Source organism: Symphalangus syndactylus, chromosome 16 (assembly GCF_028878055.3).
Source record: "Symphalangus syndactylus isolate Jambi chromosome 16, NHGRI_mSymSyn1-v2.1_pri, whole genome shotgun sequence".
NCBI lineage: Eukaryota > Metazoa > Chordata > Mammalia > Primates > Hylobatidae > Symphalangus > Symphalangus syndactylus.
The window spans coordinates 27274775-27299448 of record NC_072438.2 but is presented as its reverse complement, the minus strand read 5'-3'; positions in this window follow the sequence as shown (position 1 = coordinate 27299448).

Sequence of the window (24674 nt, the reverse complement as noted above, 5' to 3'; positions counted from 1 at the left end):
TCTAATTATTTGTGCTCCCCTGAGTTAAAGTATTAGTGTTAATTAGGACAGTTGGGAGAATGGATAGCCTATAGAAAAGGAGCTATTATAAAGTTGCTGGAATAATCCATAGAAGAGGTAGTAATTATCTGAACTGGATTGAGGCAGAAGGGATAAAGGGGTGGCACATATTCCAGAGATATGGCAGCATTCCCAGAGCTTGTCTGTCTGTCACCTGGGTAGACTAAGAGAACAGGAGGAGCTATTGATAACTCCCAGGGTTCAATCTTTTATAACAGATCTTTTATGACATTCATGGAAATAGAGATTAGTCAGAGTAGCTATTCTGGGTGTTAAAAAAAAAAAAAAGGATGAACTTGATTTGAGGATATGTTGCTTAAGGATGCCCTCGGGACATTTAGGAGGGGATGATCAGTAACCATTAGAAATAGAGGATGACTGCTTGGCAGAGAAGCTGATGGGGATCTGTCGATATGGAAGATGTCAAATAACACACTGGAATGCAATTTCAAAGGGAGAGAATTTAGAGAAGATAAGGAAAGCGAGTTCAAATAGAACCTAAGGGGAGATTTATAGTGAGGTATCAACAATGAGGATTCAAAGAGAAGTGAGTTTACAAAGGAAAGAAATGGTTCCAATGATGAATATTGGAGTGAGGTCAAATGATATGTCTAAGATTGTAACTATATTTTATCACTACAAAGCAGCAGTTCTAGAAAAGTGGCAGGGGTAGATCATATATTACAAGGGGACCGTGAGTGAGTGTATAGGAATGCGGAGAGAGTGAGGAAACATCCATTTCCAAAGGATTTCATAATTTAAGATGCATATGTGGAACAGAATCCTGGTGAGGTGGTGAGGGGATTAATGTCATTCATTTGTGCTAAATTAGTATAGTAAGTGCAGTTGCATGAAAACACCAATAAAACAGATGCAGATATGAAAATTAGGAGACTGATTATATGTTTATAACATTATATATTATATATTAATATATGCATAAACCACTCTTAGATGCATATACCATTTTGTTTTTGGGTTTTTGGTTTGTTTGTTTGCTTTTCTGAGACAGAGCCTCTCTGTCACCCAGGCTGGAGTGCAGTGGCGTGTTGTTGGCTCACTGCAACCTTCGCCTCCCGGATTCAAGTGATTCTCCTACCTCAGCCTCCCGAGTGGCTGGGACTACAGGTGCGTGCCACCATGCCGGCTAATTTTTTGTATTTTTAGTAGAGACGGGGTTTCACCAGGTTAGCCAGCATGGTCTCTATCTCCTGACCTTGTGATCCACCCACCTCAGCCTCCCAAAGTGCTGGGATTACAGGCGTGAGCCACTGTGCCTGGCCTGCATATTCCATTTTTTAAAAAATATATCCAGATTCAAGTTTATGTGCCTGTAAGTGCATCCAGGATCCTTGTCAAAATCTTACCCTAAATGGGAGAATTGTGTGCACATATTTCCCTTGTAAAGTCGTTAAGGTTTTTAATATAACAGGAATAGCAGTCTCCTAAATTTTATCTGACTTCCTAGCCTGTTAATTTGGAGATGCTTTGAACCACTACTTATCTACATAAATACCAGAAATTGATTTCCATCAAGAGAAATGACCAGCCCTTAACGAAGTTGGAAGCTACAGCAGATAATCCATGTCACCAACAGAAACTCCAGTTCTATGTTAAACAGATCAAATCATCTTTGGAAATTTCAGATATAACAGAGTTAGGTCTAGAAAACCATGGAGATTTGGGCTGATGACTATACATTTCAGCCAGGGATGATGGAAAACCTCTTTGGTAATCTACACATTCCTTGCTTCCTTCAGAGAGCCTAAATATGCAGTGACTTCAAAGTTCAAAATAAACTATTAATGATAAAAGAAAATAAGCAGGAAAATATGTAACACAGAAGTTTTCGGTATTAGCAGAAAATGCAGGTGGGTGATTTTAGAGATGAATTTTTTGAAATTCCTATGCCAATTCAGCAATTCGGGCAATTCCTGATAGTACATATATCTTAAAAGGGGTCCAACACCCTCATGACCATTATGACAGCATGTCCACATATAGCTTGGATATATAAACCAAACAATAGAAAATGGCTCTTCAGATGGCAAATTCTAAGCTTTAGCATTGATTTGCAATCTCGAATCTAGTTGAACAATTTGTCCTTGATTCAATGCCTTTTTAATTAAATTGTACTATGACATTTTTAATTTGTTTGATTTTTTTTCTGTGAGTTTTCTTTTTTTTTTTTTTTGATGCAGACACAATAACTTTCTCCCTCAGAATAGTCTGTATGCTTTACTATAAGAAATTGTATTTTTTAATGTTTCTGGCCCTGTGCAAAACTGAATTTTTTGAGAGCAAGGGTCAAGCCTTCAGCTTGGAGAAGCTCAACAAATTTTTACAGAATAACCTGAATATACCCAACGAGTTATTTCCCAAAGCAATTTATATGCACAGAAAGAGTTGTGATTTCTTTTTTCCTCTTGACTTTCACAAAAATAAAGGGCTAATATCACCAGCGGGCAAATTTTGTAAAATTACTCTCCAAGTGTTTCAACAAAACCTGCCAACACAACTCAAGCCCAAACTTCCCCTGTCTCTGCTTTGTGGCAAAGGGCCTCACTGGGAATGGCTGCCAGTTACACAGACAGAGCCAAATTGTTTAGTGGATTTGGGAAGTGGACAGATGTTCTCCTGGGACGATGGAGACAGGCACCACCACATACATTTTCACTTGATGTGTTAACCAATATTCTTAGCCAATTATTCAGAGGCGACCAGCAGTTAATGCATGCAAAGGCAGGAACTAGAATCATCACTCACGGCTTCTACACAGCCCCAAACTCCTGCCAAAGTGTTAAATACCTCTTGGGCTCTGAAAAACACGGAGTGCATTTGCGTGCCCTTGGATGTGCTCCTTGAGACTTCTATGAGAACATCTAAAGCTAATTATGAAGTGGTCATTGTGAATGAATAAATATGAGAAAATAAATGCTGAGGTTGTATACTTCAAAATACTAAACATGAAAGAATGAGTTTTACATATGAAAATGCATTTGAGGTCTCAAAGGTAATTACCCCGAGGCACTGGAATAGTGCAATAAAAACAATAGCAGCTGGGCCACACCGATGATATACTGTGCTAACTGCTATTAAGCTAATTTGCAGCAGAAATATGGTGTAATAAGAGCTATCATTTTTAATGGAAAAATAGCAAAATATAAAAAGGCTATGTTGTCCATTTTATTTGGAGAGATGACAGCAAAAAAAGTCAATGATTAGAATCTTTACTTCCAAACATCCATATGCCTAAGGCCACAGTGATGCTAACATTTTCTCTCTGCTCTATGATTTAAACAAGGCAAACTTGGAGCTAGTACCTGGAAAGTAAGAAGATAAAAGGATGTAAACACTGTTTCCAAGAAGCTTGTAATGCTAGTCATCATATTCAAAGTAGCAATTTCTTCCTAGAAGAAATGCTACTACCTGAATATATATATATATGTATGTATGTATAAATGTATGTATATACATATATGTGTATGATAGTCTTTTCTATAATAAAGTTTTTTAAACAAAGGTATCAATGTGGCACACTATAGAACTGTATCTACCAGTGTCCTGTCCATAAAACGAAAATGCTCTAAGTTTTTCAGAAATACATAATATAATAGAGGAAATTGGTTAGTCAGATAATGAAATATTGGGAAACCAAACAGAAGACTAAAAGGCCAGCCAGAGATGACCAACTACAGGAGGCATCTATCAGTCTTACAATGGGAGAGAGCAGAAACTATGGTACCACTCAAAGCTGGGGACACCATGTAGGAGCTGGATCCAAGGAGAATGACTGCCCCATGGCAGCTGAGACCACAGAAAGAAGGGCTGAGGGAGGTGAGAGTGAGAGCTGGAACCATAAAGGACACACAGTAACTGCATTAAAAACCGTTTTCAGGCAGAAGTGGGATTAATACCTTGATTATCCCTCTACTACACCCTCAAGTCTCCTGCAGGTGCTTCCTACTGGCAAATCCAGCCAGAAGCCGGTAGGCAAGGTATCTAGGTGCTATAGATTAAATGCTTATGTTTCCCCAAAATAAATATGTTAAAATCTAATCCATCCTCCCTATGATGATATGTGGAGGCCTTCAGGAGTTGGGGCCCACTCATATGCATGGATTTAGTGCCCTTATACAAGAGACCTTAGAAGGATCCTTCCCCCTTTTGCCATTAGAGGATACAGTTAGAAGTCAGCAGTCGGGGCCTGGCATGGTGGCTCATGCCTGTAATCCCGGCACTTTGGGAGACTGAGGCAGTTGGATCATCTGAGATCAGGAGTTCGAGACTAGCCTGGCCAACATGGTGAAACCCCGTCTCTACTAAAAAAAAAAAATATGAAAATAAGCCGGGCATGGTGGTACATGCCTGTAATCTCAGCTACTCAGGAGGCTGAGACAGGAGAATCGCTTGAACCAGGGGGCGGAGGTTGCAGTGAGCTGAGATCACGCCACTGCACTCCAGCTTGGGCAACAAGAGTGAAACTCCGTCTCAAAAAAAAAAAAAAAAAAATCAGCAGTCTGAAATTCTGAAGAGATCCCTCAGCAAAACCCAGCCATGCTGGCACCCTGATCTCAGATTTCCAGCCTCCCAGTAAGAAATAAATTTCTGTTGCATATAAGCCTCCCAGCCTAAAGTAATTTGTTATAGCTGCCCAGGCTGAATAAGGCACTGGGACACAGAGCCTAGAGAAAGCAGATGAAGTGAGAGAAAGTTGAAAAATGACCAGCACTCTTTCCAGAGCACAGCCTTGCTGTTCCACCCAAATCCACATGACCACAATCTCTTCCCTAAATGACTACAATGGTCTGCCATAGCTCCACCATTACAACTCTGACTTCCCTCCCTTTTCCACACTGGAGAGAGAAGGATCTCCACATTCCCCAATCTGATCACAAGCACTCTGGTCACTTTACAACCTTTCAATGTCTTCTACTGCTCTTGGGAGGAAGGCAAAACTCTTATGTGACTGACAAGCACCTTCATGAGCTGGTTCAGCCTAGCTCTGAGGCCCATCTCAGTCACTGCTCCTTTACTGTCTAGATGATGGTGGTTCTGGTCTTCTTGATAAGTGGTCATTGATTCATTCAATCACCCAGCAAAACTTTATTAGGGGTGTATTAATCTTTTTTGGCACTGCTGATAAAGGCATACCCAAGACTAGGTAATTTACAAAAGAAAGAGGCTTATTGGGCTCAAAAAAAAAAACAAAAAAAACAGTTCCACATGTCTAGGGAGGCCTCACAATGATGGGCAAAGGTGAAAAGCACATCTCAGATGGCAACAGACAAGAGAATAGAGCTTGTGCAGGGATCTCCCCTTTTTTAAAACCATTAAGTCTTGTGAGACTTATTCACTATCACAAATACAGTAAGAGAAAGACCCACCCCCATGATTCAATTAATTCCCACCAGGTTCTTCCCACATGTGGGAATTTGGGGAGCTACAAGGTGAGATTTGGGTGGGGACACAGAGCCATACCATATCATTCCACTCCTGACCCCTCCTAAATCTCATGTCTTCACAATTTCGAAACCAATCATGCCTTCCCAACAGTTTTCCAAAGTTTTAATGCATTTCAGCATTAAGGCAAAAATCCACAGTCCAAAGTCTCATCTGAGACAAGTCAAGTCCCTTCCTTCTATGAGCCTGTAAAATCAAAAGCAAATTAGTTACTTCCTAGATACAATGGGAGTATAGGCAACAGGTAAAGACAGCTGTCCCAAATGGGATAAACTGGCCAAAACAAAGGGGCTACAGGTCCCATGTACATTTGAAATCCAGCAGGGCAGTAAAATCTTAAAGCTGTAAAATGATCTCCTTTGAATCCATGTCTCATATCCAGGTCATACTGATGCAAGAGGTGGATTCTCATGTTCTTGTTCAGCTCTGCCCCTGTGGCATTGCAGGGTATAGCCTCCCTCCCGGCTACCTTCGCAAACTGGTGTGTAGTGTGTGTGGCTTTTCCAGGCACACGGTGCAAGCTGTCAGTGGATCTACCATTCTGGGGTCTGGAGGCCAATGGCCCTCTTTTCGCAGCTCCACTAGGTGGTGCCCCAGTAGGGACTCTGTGTGGGGGCTCCAACCCCACATTTCCCTTCTGCACTGCCCTAGCAGAGGTTCTCCATGAGAGTGCCATTCTTGTAGCAAACTTCTGCCTAGTTATCCAGGCATTTCCATACATCCTCTGAAATCTAGGCCGAGGTTTCCAAGCCTCAATTCTTGATTTCTGTGCACCTGCATGCAGGCTCAACACCACGTGGAAGCTGTCAAGGCATGGGGCTTGCACACTCTGAAACCACCACCCAAACTCTACATTGGCCCCTTTCAGCCACAGTTGGAGTGGCTGGGATGCGGGGCACCAATTCCTAGGCTGCACACAGCACAGAGACCCTGGGCCCAGTCCACAAAACCATTTCTTCCTCCTAGGCCCCTGGGCCTGTGATGGGAATGGCTGCTGTGAAGACCTCTGGCATGCCCTGGAGATATTTTCCCCATTGTCTTGGGGAATAACATTCAGCTCCTTGTTACTTATGCAAATTTCTGCCACCAGATTGAATTTCTCCTCAGACAATGGGATTTTCTTTTCTATCACATTGTCAGGCTGCAAATTTTCTGAACTTTTATGCTCTGCTTCCCTTATAAAGCTGAATGCCTTTAACAGCACCCGTCACCTCTTGAATGCTTTGCTGCTTAGAAATTCTTTCATCAGATACCCTAAATCATCTCTCTCAAGTTGCAAGTTCTACAAATCTCTAGGGCAGGGGCAAATACCGCCAGTCTCTTGGCTAAAACACAACAGTCACCTTTGTTCCAGTTCCCAACAATTTCCTCATCTCCATCTGAGACCTCCTCAGCCTGGACCTTATGGTTCATATCACTATCAGCATTTTGGTCAAAGCCATTCAACAAAGCTCTAAGAAGTTCCAAACTTTCCCATACTTTTCTGTCATCTTCTGAGCCCTCCAAACCATTCCAACCTCTGCCTGTTACCCAGTTCCAAAGTTGCTTTCACATTTTTGTGTATCTTTTTTATCAGCGCTCCCCTCTACTGTTACCTATTTACTGTATTAGTTTGTTTTCATGCTGCTGATAAAGATATGCTCAAGACTGGCTAATTTACAAAAGAAAGAAGTTTATTGGACTCACAGTTCCATGTGGCTGGGGAGGCCTCATGATCATGGCAGAAGGTGAAAGGCACATCTCACATGGTGGCAGACAAAAGAAGAGAGCTTGTACGGGGAAGCTCTGGTTTTTAAAACCATCAGATCTGGTGAGATTTATTCACTTTCGTAAGAACAGCATGAGAAAAACCCATCCCCATGATTCAATTATCTCCCACCAGGTCTGTCCCATGACACATGGGAATTTGGAGAGCTACAAGATTAAATTTGGGTGGGGACACAGCCAAGACATATCAAAGTATCTAGTTCTTGTCAGGCATTTTTCTTCATTCCAGAGAAAGAATAGTTAATAAAGTAAAACAGATTCAGTTTGGAATTGCCTAGAACATATTTTTTAGTGTACGAGTGTGGAGGGTCAGGCATTTAGTAAATACATGATTATAGAGTATGTCAGGTGGTTAAAATGCTATGGGGGATGCTTTTACATAACATCAGGAAATCTTTTCCTATCATGTGATATTTGTGCAGAGGCCTAAAGAAAGTGAGGGAGAAACTCTTATGCTAAAGCTGTATATGCTATACACGTGGAAGAGCTTACCAGGCAGAAAAGAGCAAAGTGCAAAGCATCAGAAATAACTAATAAATTCTAGAACTTTCAATGTCTTTACTTCAGAAGAGAATTTTATTTTCCTTTCACAGCACATTGATTAGATCCTTTTGTAAAACAAAAAAATAAAAATTTTAAAAGCCTCTATAAGATACAGATTCCTGCATGTATTTAAACTTAAATTATATACTCATTGGTATAACAAGTTTATAAACAGTTGCCTTAACAACTTGACTGTACATTCTTTGAGGCTAGTGACTGGGTTTCCATCAGAAAGTAGGTATTGGTCAGGGCATTGAGGCTCATGCCTGTAATCCCAATATTTTTGGAGGCTGAGGCAGGAGAATTCCTTGAGCCCAGGAGTTTGAGACCAACCTGGGCAACATAGCAAGACTCTGTCTCAACAAAATAAATAAATAAGTAAATAAACATATTAGCTAGGCATGGTGGCATGCACCTGTAGTCCCAGCTACTCAGGAAGCTGAGGCAAGAGGATTGCTTGAGCCCAGAAGTTTGAAACTGCAGTGAGTTATGATAATGCCACTGAACTCCAGCCTGGGTGACACAGCAAGACCCTGTCCCAGGAAAACAGCAACAACAAACAGAAAGTAGATATTGCTTCATAAAAGAGAAATTCCAAATAAAGTAGCTTCAAGAAGTCAGAGGCATGTTTTTCTTGCATACAACTGTTATGCCTTTTCTGGCAGCTCCCTGATATCAGAAACCTGGAAACTATCATGTTTCTCCACTATTCTGAGAATATTTCTGTGTTGTCCAGGATATCTCATTATTACATTAACAATCTAAGCTGCAGAATAGTGGAAGATTAGCTAGGGCAAGAAGGACAATCTCTCCCTATATGATCATGGCCCAGAAGTTGCACACACCACTTCCCCTTATATTTTCCATTAGGCATAACCTAATCACATGACTACTCCAAGCCAAAAGGGAGGCTATGCAGGCATATGTTCTGGTAAAAAAAAAAAAAAAAAAAAAATGCTATTTCCAAGAAAAAGGGAAGGGTATATATTGAAAGACACCTAGTGTTATCTGCTACACCAAGCAGAAGGAACAAGGAATTCAGAGGCCTACAGATACATATGTGATTCAGCATGCTCAAAGAGAACTGAATTGAGTACCTTGACTAAAAGCATGTAGGATTATGACTGGAAGATAAAGCAGAACATTAAAAATGCTGCAAGACATCTGAAGAAAAAGCTGAAGGTATTTTTCACTGTGCTATATCGTAAAGTCGAATCACAACTTAAATTGGTATTAGGGAGCATAACTGAAGTTTAGACATTAGTGCCTAAAGTGAGAGTATCACTTTAGTGTGGAAATTATAATTGTCTTTCCTCTGAGACATGGCACACTGAAGACCAACAAACCATCTATGAATACTTTCTTTTTTTAAAACAGAGTTGCACTCTATTTCCCAGGGCAGAGTGCAGTGGCATGATCTCAGCTCACTGCAACCTCTGCCTCCTGGGTTCAAGTGATTCTCCTGCCTCGGCCTCCTGAGTAGCTAAGATTACAGGTGCACACCACCACGCCTACCTATTTTTTTATTTTTAGTAGAGATTGGGTTTCACCATGTTGGCCAGGCTGGTCTTGAACTCCTGGCCTCAAGTGATCCACCCACTCGGCCTCCCAAAATGCTGGGATTATAGGCATGAGCCACTGCGCCCAGCCTATGAATTCTTTCAATAGTCAGTTTTCTTCTTATGTATGAGCAGGTTACTGTTTCCTTAGCTGCACCATATGAAGGAGCTACATACATTGCATATAATAGACAATAGGAAAAAACCCTTGCTTTCTTGACCTTTTAACATTGGGAACCACCTTCAAACCACGGAATAAAACAGAAGCCAACTGAGGAAGCGATAGATTCATATAATTTATTAGGGGCATACGTTCATAGAGTGGAGTCTACAAACTTTTTCTGTAAAGGGCTTGATGGTAACAACTTTAGGTCTAGTAGGTTATATGGTCTTTGCTGCAAATACTTGACTTTTGCTGTTGTGGCACTAGAGTTGCCATAAACATATGGAAATAAATGGGCATAGCTATTTCCCAATAAAACTTTATTGACTTAAGCAGGCAGCTGGAATTGGCCTGAGAGCCCTAGTTGGCTGACCCCTGGTCTAAATTGTTAGCATAATAACTTTTTATTGGAGTGGGGAGCATATTTTCTTTTTTACTTCCAAAGGTAAATAAGCATATAATGCTGTTCCCCTTCTTAGCAGAGACTCTTAGAGCATACCATAGTGTTTCCTCTCTTGTTAATTATGCAGCACAAAGATTCATGTGACAGAAGAAGAGGAAGGAATGGCCATAGGCATCAGTTTATAGGAGGCAGATTTGAGCTGAGCCATAAAAAATGTATATAAATTTATCACTATGAGCTTTATACATTTTATATCATTCTATCCTCCAATACTTCTGTGTAGTTTCATAACCACAGAGAAGTTAAAGAAAAAAATTTTTTCTAAAGGTCTTCAAATGAGCAAGAGATGAAGCCACATCAAGGTTTCAGTTCAGGTGCCTGTCATTCATCACACTATTAACCTTCTAAATGTGGTGCCTGAGGAGGTCAGGAGTTAAGAAAAAGATTGTCACTCTTCTGGTATCAGGAGCTCCATACTCCCTGCACAGCAGTCCATCTCATTAATGCCTAGGTCATTTTCAGCAATGTTGTCCTTACTTCCACCTTGTGTGGTCATAAGTCTAACACAGAAATAAAAGATTTCAAGAATTTTTATAGCATTGTGCCAGGGTGATACCAGCAGGTTTTAGAAAGCTTTCCTTCTATAGTATCACAATGCATGATGCCTGCAACAATTCCAAATCTGAACTGGGTCAAACTCATAACAATTTATTCCACGTTTAATGGCTTTCTGAAATGTAAGCACTATAATTTCAAATATTTACCACTAGGCAGAAACAAATGCACATTTTGGCTTTCCATTATTCCCCTATCCATGAACGACAGCAGTGGCTCAATAAGACATTAAAGGATCTCACACTGCATGGCTGCAGTCACCACATAAAAGGCTGTCTTAAACAGCAAACTTTAATCAGAGTTCGGAAAGAGCATTTTTGTTTAAGTAAAATAAAAACACAGGTGGTTTAGTGAGTTCACTCTGAGTATAAACCCCCAAATGCCATTTAAAAAGCAAAGTAGTTAAAGGATTTCATTTTTCTGGTCAGCTCTATCCCAGGTAGAAACAACAACCCTACCATTTCTGAGAATGTGGGGTGTTCAAGTGCATTTGGCCCTTGGCCAGCTGTTACATGCCTTAATATTCTCTAACAAGAGAAAAGGGCTCTCCATTAAAATGCTAGGCAGTTTTCAAGCATAATATTGCCTATGCCTTTAGTTTTCCATGGCTATTTTAAAATTTTCATAGGATCATGATATTTTTGGCCCCTGTGCACTGCAACCTTCCTGACTCCACACTACCACTATTGGAATATTACGCTTCTTTTCAAGATCTCTGGTTAGAGCCTAGTCCTTCATCTTACGTTTCTGTTTCTTTCTATTCTTCATTAATGAAGACTTTTCAAAGCAATAGTTAACTTTGGCTTATGCATCTATATAGAAAATAGTCCCAAACTCCAACCAGTGACTGATTTGCTGACAATCACTCATCAGCATCATCACCAAATATCTAATTTGGTCTTATTTTGAATTCTGGATGAACAACTTATACATAATGAGTGGAGATCTAGGCTGAAGTAACAGTCTGCTTATAAGTGACCCAGGATTAAGTCGAGAGCTAACGTTTGTCAATGGCAAGCACTAAGCTGTGCACAGGTTTTTAAAGCTGGATTGCTGAGGTTCAAATTAGCTACTTTCTGGCATGGGGATTTATAAAAGCTGCTTAGCTTTCCTGTTGCTCAGTGTCCTCATCTGAAAAATGGGAGTGACAGTATAGTATTTACATCAGAGAAGTATTTTGAGGACTAAAGGAGATGATACGTGTGAGACATTTAGAATGAAGACTGACCTGTCATCCTGGCTACAGTAGCATTAGCTATTACTATTTTGATGGTATGTGCCAAAGGTTAAGAGCTTGCTCTCTATTAAGAACTTAACACACATCATTTCATTTACTCTTCAATCAAATCTGGAAAGTTGTGTGTTTGAGAAAACAGATCTGAGATTTTTAGCTCAGAGTTTTACAGCGGTAGAATAGAGAAACCAGTCTGACTTGTAAATTCATAACACAATAGCAGAATGAAAGCATTTAAGGGTACTTTTCTCACAGACTAAAATAAAAAAGGGAGGTTGTTTTTCAGAGCACATGCATCTACAAACATTGTAATATATATTTGCATATGTACATACTTTCTAAGTACAATTAAATTCTTGCAAAAATATGTATATTTAAATATATTATCTCCTCCAAAATCATCAAGAATACTTTATGCCTTAGTACAGATGGTAACTTGGGTCAGAGGCACACATCAGTAGCATTGATCTTACAGTCAGCATCTTCTCATTATCTGTGACCAGTTATATGATTATTTTTGTAAAATTAAAGCTATAGTTTCTTTAATAATGCTTTTCAGTTTCCTCAGAATTATTACTAATATTTCTCAGGTTACTCACTCTTAAATTAAATGTATGGCATATTATGGAGGTCGTTTGGTCTTCTTTGTGGCATTTTTATGTTATTTAACTTCCTTTCCAGGTTATTGATCTCTTAGTGCATTTTACTGCATTATCTCTAGCTTTTACACAGCAGTGTTATAGAATATTTAAGAAAATTTTAAATTATAATAATAGTGTAAGCACAGAGCTTGCATCACCAAAGCATCTGCAGAAGTTTCAAAACAGGGAAATAACTGTGAGATTCAAGTAATACCAACAAGCATTGTTAGTATTTCTATTTGCCACATAAATGGCACTTCCTTTTAACAATATTAAAGTACAGTATATAAGTTATCTACATTGTAATCTTGGAAATTTTGTAATCCTTGATAAATTCTGAAGATTTGGGAGATATCACATACTCTCAGATTAGGCACATATGATTATAGCTTTATATTACATTATGATGTTATATTTCACATCCACATAAAATGCTTCCAGACTGCATATGAATACAGCTTATGAGCCCCACTATTCCTGTTTTTCCATATCCCCACCAAGTAACCCTCATGATTCTTCTGCTGTGTTGCTCATTGCATTGATTTCACCTGAGTATTATGGCATTTAAGGCCAAACATCCCATTCGTGAAAAGCAATTAACACTTCTGGCTTCTAAGCATAGATAGCAACCCCAGACCTTGTGATGACCAGAAGTCTCTCACTCATGTCTTTAGGCGTAGCAGGGAGCTGGTATCTCCCCCTTTCAAAATTAATAGGTGCAGTAAGCCTTTTATCCCTTCAAGCCTATTGATCACCCTACACATTTCCTGTTTTCTGATATTATGCTCACTCTGATATACTTTGTGTCCAACACAGTGAGGAAAGAAAAAAGTAATAGGGCCAGAAGCAAAAGATAATTATCTAAGAGATGATTTCAGGGACCTGGACAAAAATCCAAAGAGGTATCTGAAGAACAGATTAAGCCACATGACTAGTAATCGAGAGTTAACTCAAAGTAAGCATTTTCAGCATTCTATTCAGTGCATTACATGAATTATTTTGTGCTTTTATCATCTCAACAACCCTATATGGTGAATATAATGAATGCCCTAATTATATGGATCAGGGGATGATTACATAGTGTTCAGTGTTAATCATTGAAAGTTTGCTAATGTAAAAGAGAAAGCGCAAACACAACTTAAGAAGAAAGGATATGCATTTCAAGAAAGAAAGAAAAAAAGACGGCCTTACCCTTCAAAAATTCATACATAAAGCGAGATGTCAGAGTATAGTGTTGACTTTGAACTTCAAGGAAGTGGATATTAATTTTAAAATTACTTAAATTTCTTAAATATTTTTAAAAAGGAAATAGGCCAGGCATGCTGGCTCACGCCTGTAATCCCAGCACTTTGGGAGACCGAGGCAGGTGGATCACAAGGTCAGGAGTTCAAGACCAGCCTAGCCAAGATGGGGAAACCCTGTCTCTACTAAAACTACAAAAATTAGCTGGGCGTGGTGGCAGGCACCTGTAATCCCAGCTACTCCAGAGGCTGAGGCAGGAAAATAGCTTGAGCCTGGGAGGCGAAGTTTGCAGTGAGCCGAGATTGCGCCACTGCACTCCAGCCTGGGCGACAGAGTGAGACTCTGTCTCAAAAAAAAAAAAAAAAGAAAAAAGAAATATATGAGGTCAACCAAGAAGTGCGAGAACCAAATGAGAGAATGGTGTTCTTATAGCTATGGAGAACTGCTTAAAACACTTTTACCTGGAAAGCAAAAACTCATTCTAGCAGGCTCAGACAGATAGGTCATCTAAAAAATATCCAGTTGATCACTATGATATTCAAAATGTTTGTCAACAGGCTGAAACAATGGGTCAAAACAGACACATAGAAATATATAAAATGCCAACCTTTTGTTGTCATGGGTTTGTTTAAATGTAAACTTTGCCATCTACTGGTTAAGTGATGCTTGCAAGTTACTTAGCATTTAGGCACCTCAATTTCCTTATCCATAAAATGGGAGCAATAGTATCTCCCTTACAAAATCAATATAAAGAGTCCTTTGCTTTGCTTCAGAAATTCAACTAAGTATAGGATGACAAAGTCCTTGTTTGCAACCAGAACACGCAGTTACAATCTTAGGGATTTAATGTAATTTGTGGCTGAAAAAAAAAAAGGCAAATTTAGGCTGCATTAGTAGAAGCAAAGTATTCAGGTCACAGGAAGGACTTCTGTATTACTAATAACCAGGGCATGAGATGGGTGATGGTAGCTATCTATGTATAATGATTGTTTTTTAAACTGTGAATGTAATATCTATTGTGCAGCATATGTGATGCACTCTTTGATTAGAATCTTTGAAACGCATTAGTAATCACTACCCTCAAGCCCATTGACCTTGTATGTTCTTTGTATGTTCCTCAGAGGTTGTCTTGAGGCAGCACTTTCAACAGCCACTACAGATTGATTGGACATTTCAATGCAAAATACGATGCATTTTTACTTCCAGGAACTGTTAAGTAAAACTATGCAACAATTTTATTTATTATTATTTGGGTTGGGATCTGTCTTGGACAACTGAATAATAATTATTACGTTATTTTAAATTCTATTTTTATGGCTATTCTGCTCTTCAAAGAAAATATTGCATTATGCAGTCCCACTCTAATCATGGAGTTGCTGAAAACCACTATGATTAAGAGAGCTGATGAAGTTGAGGAAAGTAAGAGTTGAAGAAACTCACAACTAATGGGGAAAAAAAATCAATAAAACTAATATCAAAAGTGAACACACAGACACATGCACATGCACCTACATGTGTGTATTTTCATGATATATTCTCACTAGGTCCCTGTGGTGATACAACTTAGCTCAAATGAGATATTTTTTTCTAGAATTCTCTTCTCTATGTGGTTCCAAGTGAGAGATGGATACAGAGAGATTTGCAAGATTTTTGGAAAGAGATGAAGGAAGAACCAGTTTGACACTCGGAAGACAGACATAGTGTGCTAGGCACCATGACATCTTGCACGTGTCTTCATTAATGTACTGGCACACTTAGTTGAGTGAGGGAAAGCTGCCTGGTCCACAGCTACCCCCAAACTTACCAGGCTTCTCCCTTCAAATTCTGCAGATCCTGGGCCAGATGTGTAATTAGCTGCATGGCAAAAGGTGTCAAATTCTCCTGCAGGTAACCTGCACCATCAAAGTTGGCAATCGTGAGATACGGATGTGGGTATCTGTGAAGATGTATGTCTTCATAGGTTTCTGATGGTCTTTGCTCTCCTACACTTGAGCTACCCTACCCATCAGATGCCCCAGCTAACTTATGGATCATTCAGGCCCACCCAACACTAAATGCAAAGACAATGCTGTTGCATAGACTTCCTTTTTTTTTTTTTTTTTTTTTTGAGATGGAGTTTTGCTCTTGTTGCCCAAACTGGAGTGCAATGGCTCAATCTCAGCTCACTGCAGCCTCTGCCTCCCGGTTCAAGCGATCCTCTCTCTCAGCCTCCGAAGTAGCTAAGATCACAAGCATGCGCCACCACGCCTGGCTAATTTTTGTGTTTAGTAGAGACGGAGTTTCACCATGTTGACCAGGCTGGTCTCAAACTCCTGATCTCAAGTGATCCACTCGCCTTGGCCTCCCAAAGTGCTGGGATTACAGGCATGAGCCACTGCGCCTGGCCACATAGACTTCTTAACCAGCGCCCATAATTGTGTAAGGTCTAATTCCTAAAAATAAACCCTTATACTTTGTTAGTCACAGAAATTCTGCCTTTCTCATAGATACAATTGCTGTAATAAGTAACATTTTAAAGGTAAGATTTACATCTTTTGTTGGCATGGGTTTAAATACAAGCTTTATCATTTACTGGTTGGGTGATCCTTGCATGTTGCTTAGCATTTATAAACCACAGTTTCCTAATCTTTAAAATGGAAATAATAACACCTCTCTTATAAGGTTAATATGAGGATTAAATAAGGTAATATAAATATTCCATTTATCTTTGTACCAACCTTGCACTATGACCTCAATGAAAGATAATGGTTATTGTCACTTGTGAGTTTATCACTTGTCAGTTTCATGATTTAAATATAACATTTATTTTAACAAAGCTTAAGTTACACTGCGGCTGTTTCAAAATTAAGAGATAATGTATTAAAATTACCTGGTCCCAAATGTATGTAGAAGAATGAATCCCAGTGTAAACTATGGTCATTAAGTGATAATGTTGTATTAACATAGATTCATCATTTATAACAAATGCACCATTCTGTTGGGGGATGTTGTTAATGAGGGAGGTCATGAACATACAGGGAGAATGAGTATATGGGATGTCTTACCTTCCTCTCAATTTTGGTGTGAACCTAAAACTCCTCTTTTAAAAAGCTGTTAAAATATAAAAATAAAATAATATTTTTAAAATTGCCTAGCCAAGTCCTTGACCTATTTGGTACTCAATATATTAAATAAAACAATAAGTAAATAATCATATTTTATATATTTTAATCAATAAATTAGGTACTGTTCATTTAATTTCTATTTATTCTTCCTTTAATAATAATTACAGGCTTTCCTTATTCTACAGTTATAATAAGTTGCTTGTAAACAATTGAGCTTTGTTGATGATAATATTTAATTAACAGGCATGATTTTTCTACACTTTGTTGTCCATTCCAAAGTCTAAAGCTCTCTGATGTTATACTTAAGAATACTGATCTACCATCTTTCAGAACTGTTATGGTCTCATAGAAGGACAAAAGCATTGCCTGTTCAGTCCCTTTTATTCATACCTGCCCCATATATGCTAGCACATAAGACCATGTAGTTGAAATCTGACTTTACTTTCTCCTGCTTCTTTTATTCCTCCATTAGTGATAGCAAAAGCCTCATTCATACTTGGGTGCTGTTTGGCTCCCTCTCCTAGTTGCCATGACCATTTTCCAGCTTTCTTAATTATTCTCATGGGGAAAGTCCACATCGTAGGTATAAGGGAAACAAAATCCTCACATTTACAAAAAAAATCCCAAATTATACGTTTTATCCATATGAAGCAAAATTTGTAGTTGAGAAGGTATTACTGTATTATTAATAATGTACTTTAGTGGGCAGTAGGAAGAACACACATGCCTGCAATATTGGTCAAGAAAGAGGTAATTCTGTGTTCTATGATTTAGCCCATCCTATCAATTTTCTTTTAAGCACTGAATATATTAGAAATAATCTTCATGGTCTGCTATTTTCTGAGATGAATTTTAAAATTCATTAGTAATTTTATACTTTCTTTTTAAAATATTTAAATAAATTAATGGATTCAGGCATGCTCTTATGTCTCAATTTAGGTGTGTCCTTAATGTTTTGCTTTCTCATTTAGCCCATCTATCCATGGGTACCCTCATTCTCAGTTTGGTTCTATGCATCCAGTCGTCTGGCTAAAGCCCTTGTGCCTGTGTTTATACCCTAACAGAAGATAGAGGATGATGATGATCATGTCAACTTCTTTTGCTTCCATTGAAAGTCTATTCTTTTTTTTAACTATAAATTTCCTGTGGTTTGGTTAAAGCATACTGATCATTTTCAAGATTGCTTTTTATTCTTGGTCTATTCTTCTTGCCCTGTGAAATATTTTTTGCAAAACCTTCTCCTATTTCTATCTGCATTCTCTATCTTCAGAATGCTATTAGTCTAGACATGGCCTCAATCTCTTCTTTTCTCTATGTGCCTTCTTTCACTATTGTTAGAATTTCTTTTTAACTCTATCACTGTCCTAAAGGCCTCCTCTATGATTTCCCTCTCATGTTTGTGAGAAGTGTAGGGCTATATCTAAGAATGTTGGTTCTTAGATACCTAATGACTTCATAACTCAGTCACTCCCATCCAATCCACCTGTTTTCCTTCTGAAACTTCTCAAGGAACAGCACTGTAGACAAGCAAGGAAAAGAATGGAGCTTTGGATAACTAGAATTATTATCTATCCTTATCTATCCAACATATCCCTATATGTGCAGAAATACTATATGCCTTTTTATTAAAAATCTTTACTTCAGATTGATAACAGGAGTTATGTTCCATAACTCCTGTTATCAATAATTTAAACAGATTGCTTTATATGAGCAATATTCTTGCCCTCTGTATTTAAAAAGTGGGTTTACATGATCTTATATAATTAAGATTACTACAATAACATTTCCTCAGCTCATTATATTATAATTTGTTTTAAAAAGTTGTTGTATTTGCTGAGTTGACTTAGGAAGTTGATAACCAATTTGTTTTCAAGAAAGACTATTAGAAATAGTACAATTCTTTTTATCTATTAATTGAATCTTTAAGAATGTCAATAGATCTCTTTTTTTCTTTTTTTTTAATCTTTTTATTATTATACTTTAGGTTTTAGGGTACATGTGCACAATGTGCAGGTTTGTTACATATGTATCCATGTGCCATGTTGGTGTGCTGCACCCATTAACTCGTCATTTAGCATTAGGTATATCTCCTAATGCTGTCCCTCCCCCCTCCTCCCACTCCACAACAGTCCCCGAGTGTGATGTTCCCCTTCCTGTGTCCGTGAGTTCTCGTTGTTCAATTCTCACCTATGAGTGAGAACATGCGGTGTTTGGTTTTTTGTCCTTGTGATAGTTTACTGAGAATGATGTTTTCCAGTTTCATCCATGTCCCTACAAAGGACATGAACTCATCATTTTTTATGGCTGCATAGTATTCCATGGTGTATATGTGCCACATTTTCTTAATCCACTCTATCATTGTTGGACATTTGGGTTGGTTCCAAGTCTTTGCTATTGTGGATAGTGCCACAATAAACATACGTGTGCATGTGTCTTTATAGCAGCATGATTTATAGTCCTTTGGGTATATATCCAGTAATGGGATGGCTGGGTCAAATGGTATTTCTAGTTCTAGATCCCTGAGGAGTCGCCACACTGACTTCCACAATGGTTGAACTAGTTTACAGTCCCACCAACAGTGTAAAAGTGTTCCTATTTCTCCACATCCTCTCCAGCACCTGTTGTTTCCTGACTTTTTAATGATGGCCATTCTAACTGGTGTGAGATGGTATCTCATTGTGGTTTTGATTTGCATTTCTCTGATGGCCAGTGATGATGAGCATTTTTTCATGTGTTTTTTGGCTGCATAGATGTCTTCTTTTGAGAAGTGTCTGTTCATGTCCTTCGCCCACTTTTTGGTGGGGTTGTTTGTTTTTTTCTTGTAAATTTGTTTGAGTTCATTGTACATTCTGGGCAAGATAACCAACTAACATCATAATGACAAGATCAGATTCACACATAACAATATTAACTTTAAATGTAAATGGGCTAAATTCTCCTATTAAAAGACACAGACTGGCAAACTGGTAAGGAGTCAGGACCCATCAGTGTGCTGTATTCAGGAAACCCATCTCACGTGCAGAGAACGCATATAAGCTCAAAATAAAGGGATGGAGGAAGATCTATCAAGCAAATGGAAAACAAAGAAGGCAGGGGTTGCAATCCTAGTCTCTGATAAAATAGACTTTAAACCAACAAAGATCAAAAGAGACAAAGAAGGCCATTACATAATGGTAAAGGGATCAATTCAACAAGAAGAGCTAACTATCCTAAATATATATGCACCCAACACAGGAGCACCCAGATTCATAAAGCAAGTCCTGAGTGACCTACAAAGGGACTTAAACTCCCACACAATAATAATGGGAGATTTTAACACCCCACTGTCAACATTAGACAGATCAATGAGACAGAAAGTTAACAAGGATATCCAGGAATTGAACTCAGCTCTGCACAAAGTGGACCTAATAGACATCTACAGAACTCTCCACCCCAAATCAACAGAATATACATTTTTTTCAGCACCACACCACACCTATTCCAAAATAGACCACATAGTTGGAAGTAAAGCTCTCCTCAGCAAATGTAAAAGAACAGAAATTATAACAAACTGTCTCTCAGACCACAGTGCAATCAAACTAGAACTCAGGATTAAGAAACTCACTCAAAACCGCTCAACTACATGGAAACTGAACAACCTGCTCCTGAATGACTATTGGGTACATAATGAAATGAAGGCAGAAATATAGATGTTCTTTGAAACCAACGAGAACAAAGACACAACATACCAGAATCTCTGGGACACATCCAAAGCAGTGTGTACAGGGATATTTATAGCACTAAATGCCCACAAGAGAAAGCAGGAAAGATCCAAAATTGACACCCTAACATCACAATTAAAAGAACTAGAGAAGAAAGAGCAAACACATTCATAAGCTAGCAGAAGGCAAGAAATAACTAAAATCAGAGCAGAACTGAAGGAAATAGAGACACAAAAAAACCCTTCAAAAAATTGATGAATCCAGGAGCTGGTTTTTTAAGAAGATCAACAAAATTGATAGACCGCTAGCAAGACTAATAAAGAAGAAAAGAGAGAAGAATCAAATAGATGCAATAAAAAATGAAAAAGGGGATATCACCACCGATCCCACAGAAATACAATCTACCATCAGAGAATACTACAAACACCTCTATGCAAATAAACTAGAAAATCTAGAAGAAATGGATAAATTCCTCAACAAATACACCCTCCCAAGACTAAACCAGGAAGAAGTTGAATCTCTGAATAGACCAATAACAGGCTCTGAAATAGATCTCTTAAGCTAGAAGTTTCAAGCTTTAAGAAGTCTGAGAAAACTCTGATCTTTGTGTTCAAAATTTTGATTTTATGTGTAACTTTATAGTTTTCAATAAATAAGGTCAATAGCATTAATCAAATTCTCTAATAGTCGTAATAATTTTAAGAGTTAACATAGCTAATTAATATGTGCCAGGTATTGCTGAAATGCCAGCATAGGTGATTTTATTTAATGACAACAACTGTGTCTCTACATAGGTATTATTATCCTATTTTTAAAAATAATATTTATCGTGAATATTTATATAGATAAGGACATCGCAGCCCAAGGAAATGAAATAACTTTCCTAATATTAAAAATCTGGTAAGTGTTAGAGCTAGGATTTGACTACAACCTGAACCTAGAGCCCTCAACTGGTAAACATGACTGGGTCCCTGTCCCCACAAATATTCTTTTACAATACTGTAAGAAGCAAAAAATAATATGTTACACTATGAAATGAATGAATATTGTAGTATGTACTGATAATGCTTCTAATTTAAAGTGAAGTATATGAGGCATCACTATCTTATTCATAAAAGAAAACCTTTGTTTTGGTGTGTGCTGCCATGAACCATTTCTTTGACCTTTATTATACCAGTTCACCACCATCGTCTTCAATGTGTTAACTCCAAATTAACAGGGTCAATTCAGATCAGTATTTTCCAAACTGTTCCTTAAACCCAAAAACTTTTTGTGCGATAGTTTCAAATGACAAATATATATGTCTATATCAATAATATATTTATTTCAATTTTATGTATTAGAAAAATATAATAATCACATCGAATAGGTGACTTCATGGATATTATCTTTTAGCATGAGACTAATACTATTGAATTTAAAAAGAAAAAAGAAAATTTATTTTAAAAATACTCTAGTATGGTAAAAATAATGAATGTGATACAGAATTCTAGGTAACAATGAGCTAGGTAATTCTAAGAGAATAAAGGAGACACAGAAAATGAGTTCCATGAACATATAGAATCTAAAACATGAAGGTATCAATAATTGTTGAATCAAGTGAATGAATAAATGTATATCAATTTTATGGCACAGACCTGGACTACCATAAACAGGACTTTTTGAAACAAATTTTTATATTAAACAAAATTCATTCAACAAATTTATTCAACAAATATTTATTGAGCCTTTGTTATACGCTCTGTCCATTTACTAGGTAAAGAGGACACAGTGGTGATCCTGTTAGGCAGGATATCATAAAACACTGACAACAGGTGTTTCCTACACCTTACCTTCAAACACACAACTGTAGCTGTGATGCACCTAGGACTGAGTAACACTTTGAACCTGTTAAAGAACCACTAAGTGGTAACCGTGCTTGTGTGTGTGTTTGTTTGGGAAATGTTGTAATTAATCTCCCAGAAGGCTGGTAACATCATTCAGGTCTCTTACATGCCTCACTATCCATGTAAGATAGATGTGGTCCTATATTCAGATGTTAGTTAGTTATTTAACTGATATCTTTTAAGATTGTTCAATATTTCTTTTCTTTTTTTGTCAATGTAAATATCAACAGAATCAGCATAAGATAGTATACAAAGACTACTGACCAAAAGACCTGGTCTAAACCCTGGCTCTGACCCCGCAGCTTTGTTGTGAATATTTAACATGCCGGCTGAACCTCAGTTTGTCATCTAGGAAATGACACCACACCTCTTTCATCAGGATATCATGAGCCATATAAGATAAAATATAAAATTAAACATTGAAGGCAGTACTTGAGTTAGCCTCATTTCAATCCAAACTAGGGTAAAATGAAAATCACAAGTTACCTAAATAGAAAACACAAATCAGGTTGGGCGTGGTGGCTCACACCTGTAATTCCAACACTTTGGAAGGCCAAGGTGGTTGATCATGAGGTCGAGAGTTCAAGACCAGCCTGGCCAACATAGGGAAACCCCGTTTCTACTAAAAATACAAAAATTATCCCGGCATGGTGGCACACGCCTATAGTCCCAGCTACTCGGGAGACAGAGGCAGGAGAATAATTTGAACCCGGGAGGTGGAGGTTGCAGTGAGCTGAGATCGTGCCACTGCACTCCAGCCTGGCGACAGAGCGAGACTCCATCTAAAAAAAAATAATAAAATAAAAAAAAAAGAAAATACAAATCAATTCTCTGACTGATTTACAAAAACACTTTTATTTTTTGATAAACACTATTGGATCATCTTACTGTTAAAGGACAAAGGATGTGGGAAAGACACAGAAAAAAATAGGAATCATAAGTAAAAGAATTATAATAGGTGTGTATTAGTCCATTCTCACACTGATATAAAGAAACACACTGATATAAAGAAATACATATATATATATAGGTATATATATTCATGTATATGTGTATGTGTATACATATATAATCTCCGTTGCTTATAGCAGTCTCATAATATCAAAATTAATATAATTAACACATTATTTACCATTTTCAAATGAAAAACTGACATTAGGAAAGGAAAGTGGCTCCCCAGGATCACTAGGACAAGTTAATGAAAGTAGAATTTATGGCCCAATAGCTTATAGACTACATGGAAAAATCAAAATGGAACTTCTGATGTTATATCCACATTTGTTCATAGGAGAGAGACAATCTTTATAATCATGAAGGTGTGGATTTTAGAAATCCAGCCCACCAGTGCTTCTTTCATGGATCTGTATCTATGTGTGGCACTTATGTCATTACCAAATCATTTAGGAAGAAGTATGGCTCCTTTTTCTTCCCTATTCAGACAATTAAAATAGATGAGATGTTTCTAGAAAGCAGTAATAATAGTAGTAATCGGCTGGGCGCGGTGGCTCACGCCTGTAATCCCAGCACTTTGGGAGGCCAAGGCGGGCGGATCACGAGGTCAAAAGATCGAGACAATCCTGGCCAACATGGTGAAACCCCGTCTCCACTAAAAATACAAAAATTATCTGTGTGTAGTGGCCCATGGCTATAGTCCCAGCTACTCAGGAGGGTGAGGCAAGAGAATCGCTTGAACCCAGGAGGTGGAGGTTGCAGTGAGCCAAGATGCCGCCACTGCACTCCAGCCTGGTGACAGAGCGAGGCTCCATCTCAAACAAACAAACAAAAAAAAGAAAACAAAATAATAGTAGTAATCAAAAAAGAGCAGCAATATTATGGACAACTAACATTATCAGAAAACTCAAGATGGACTAAGTTATATCTCATATATTACCTTTAATCATTTCAAAACCCTTCTAATTAAGAATTGTTACCATCATTTTTTGTTATTATTATTATTATTATTGAGAGAAAAATGTAGCTTCAGAAAGTTGGTGCAATATGACTACAGTCATACAGAAAATTAATAATGAAGCTGGAATGAGTCATTCTACTTCATCTCCCACATGCCTTTCTCTTATCACAAAACGAACAAAATTTTTCATCATGAAGAAAATACAGTTAGAAAGTATCTGGGTTTCCCACCCCCACCCCCCAAGAAGATACAATTTATGAAAACTGTGCTAGCTGAAAACCACAAACCATATATTTTCTGATTCTATTTAAAAATGTATGAAGAAAAATTACTTCCCTTTCAAAGGAAATGCTGCAAAATATAAGCAGAGGCAGTTCTCCT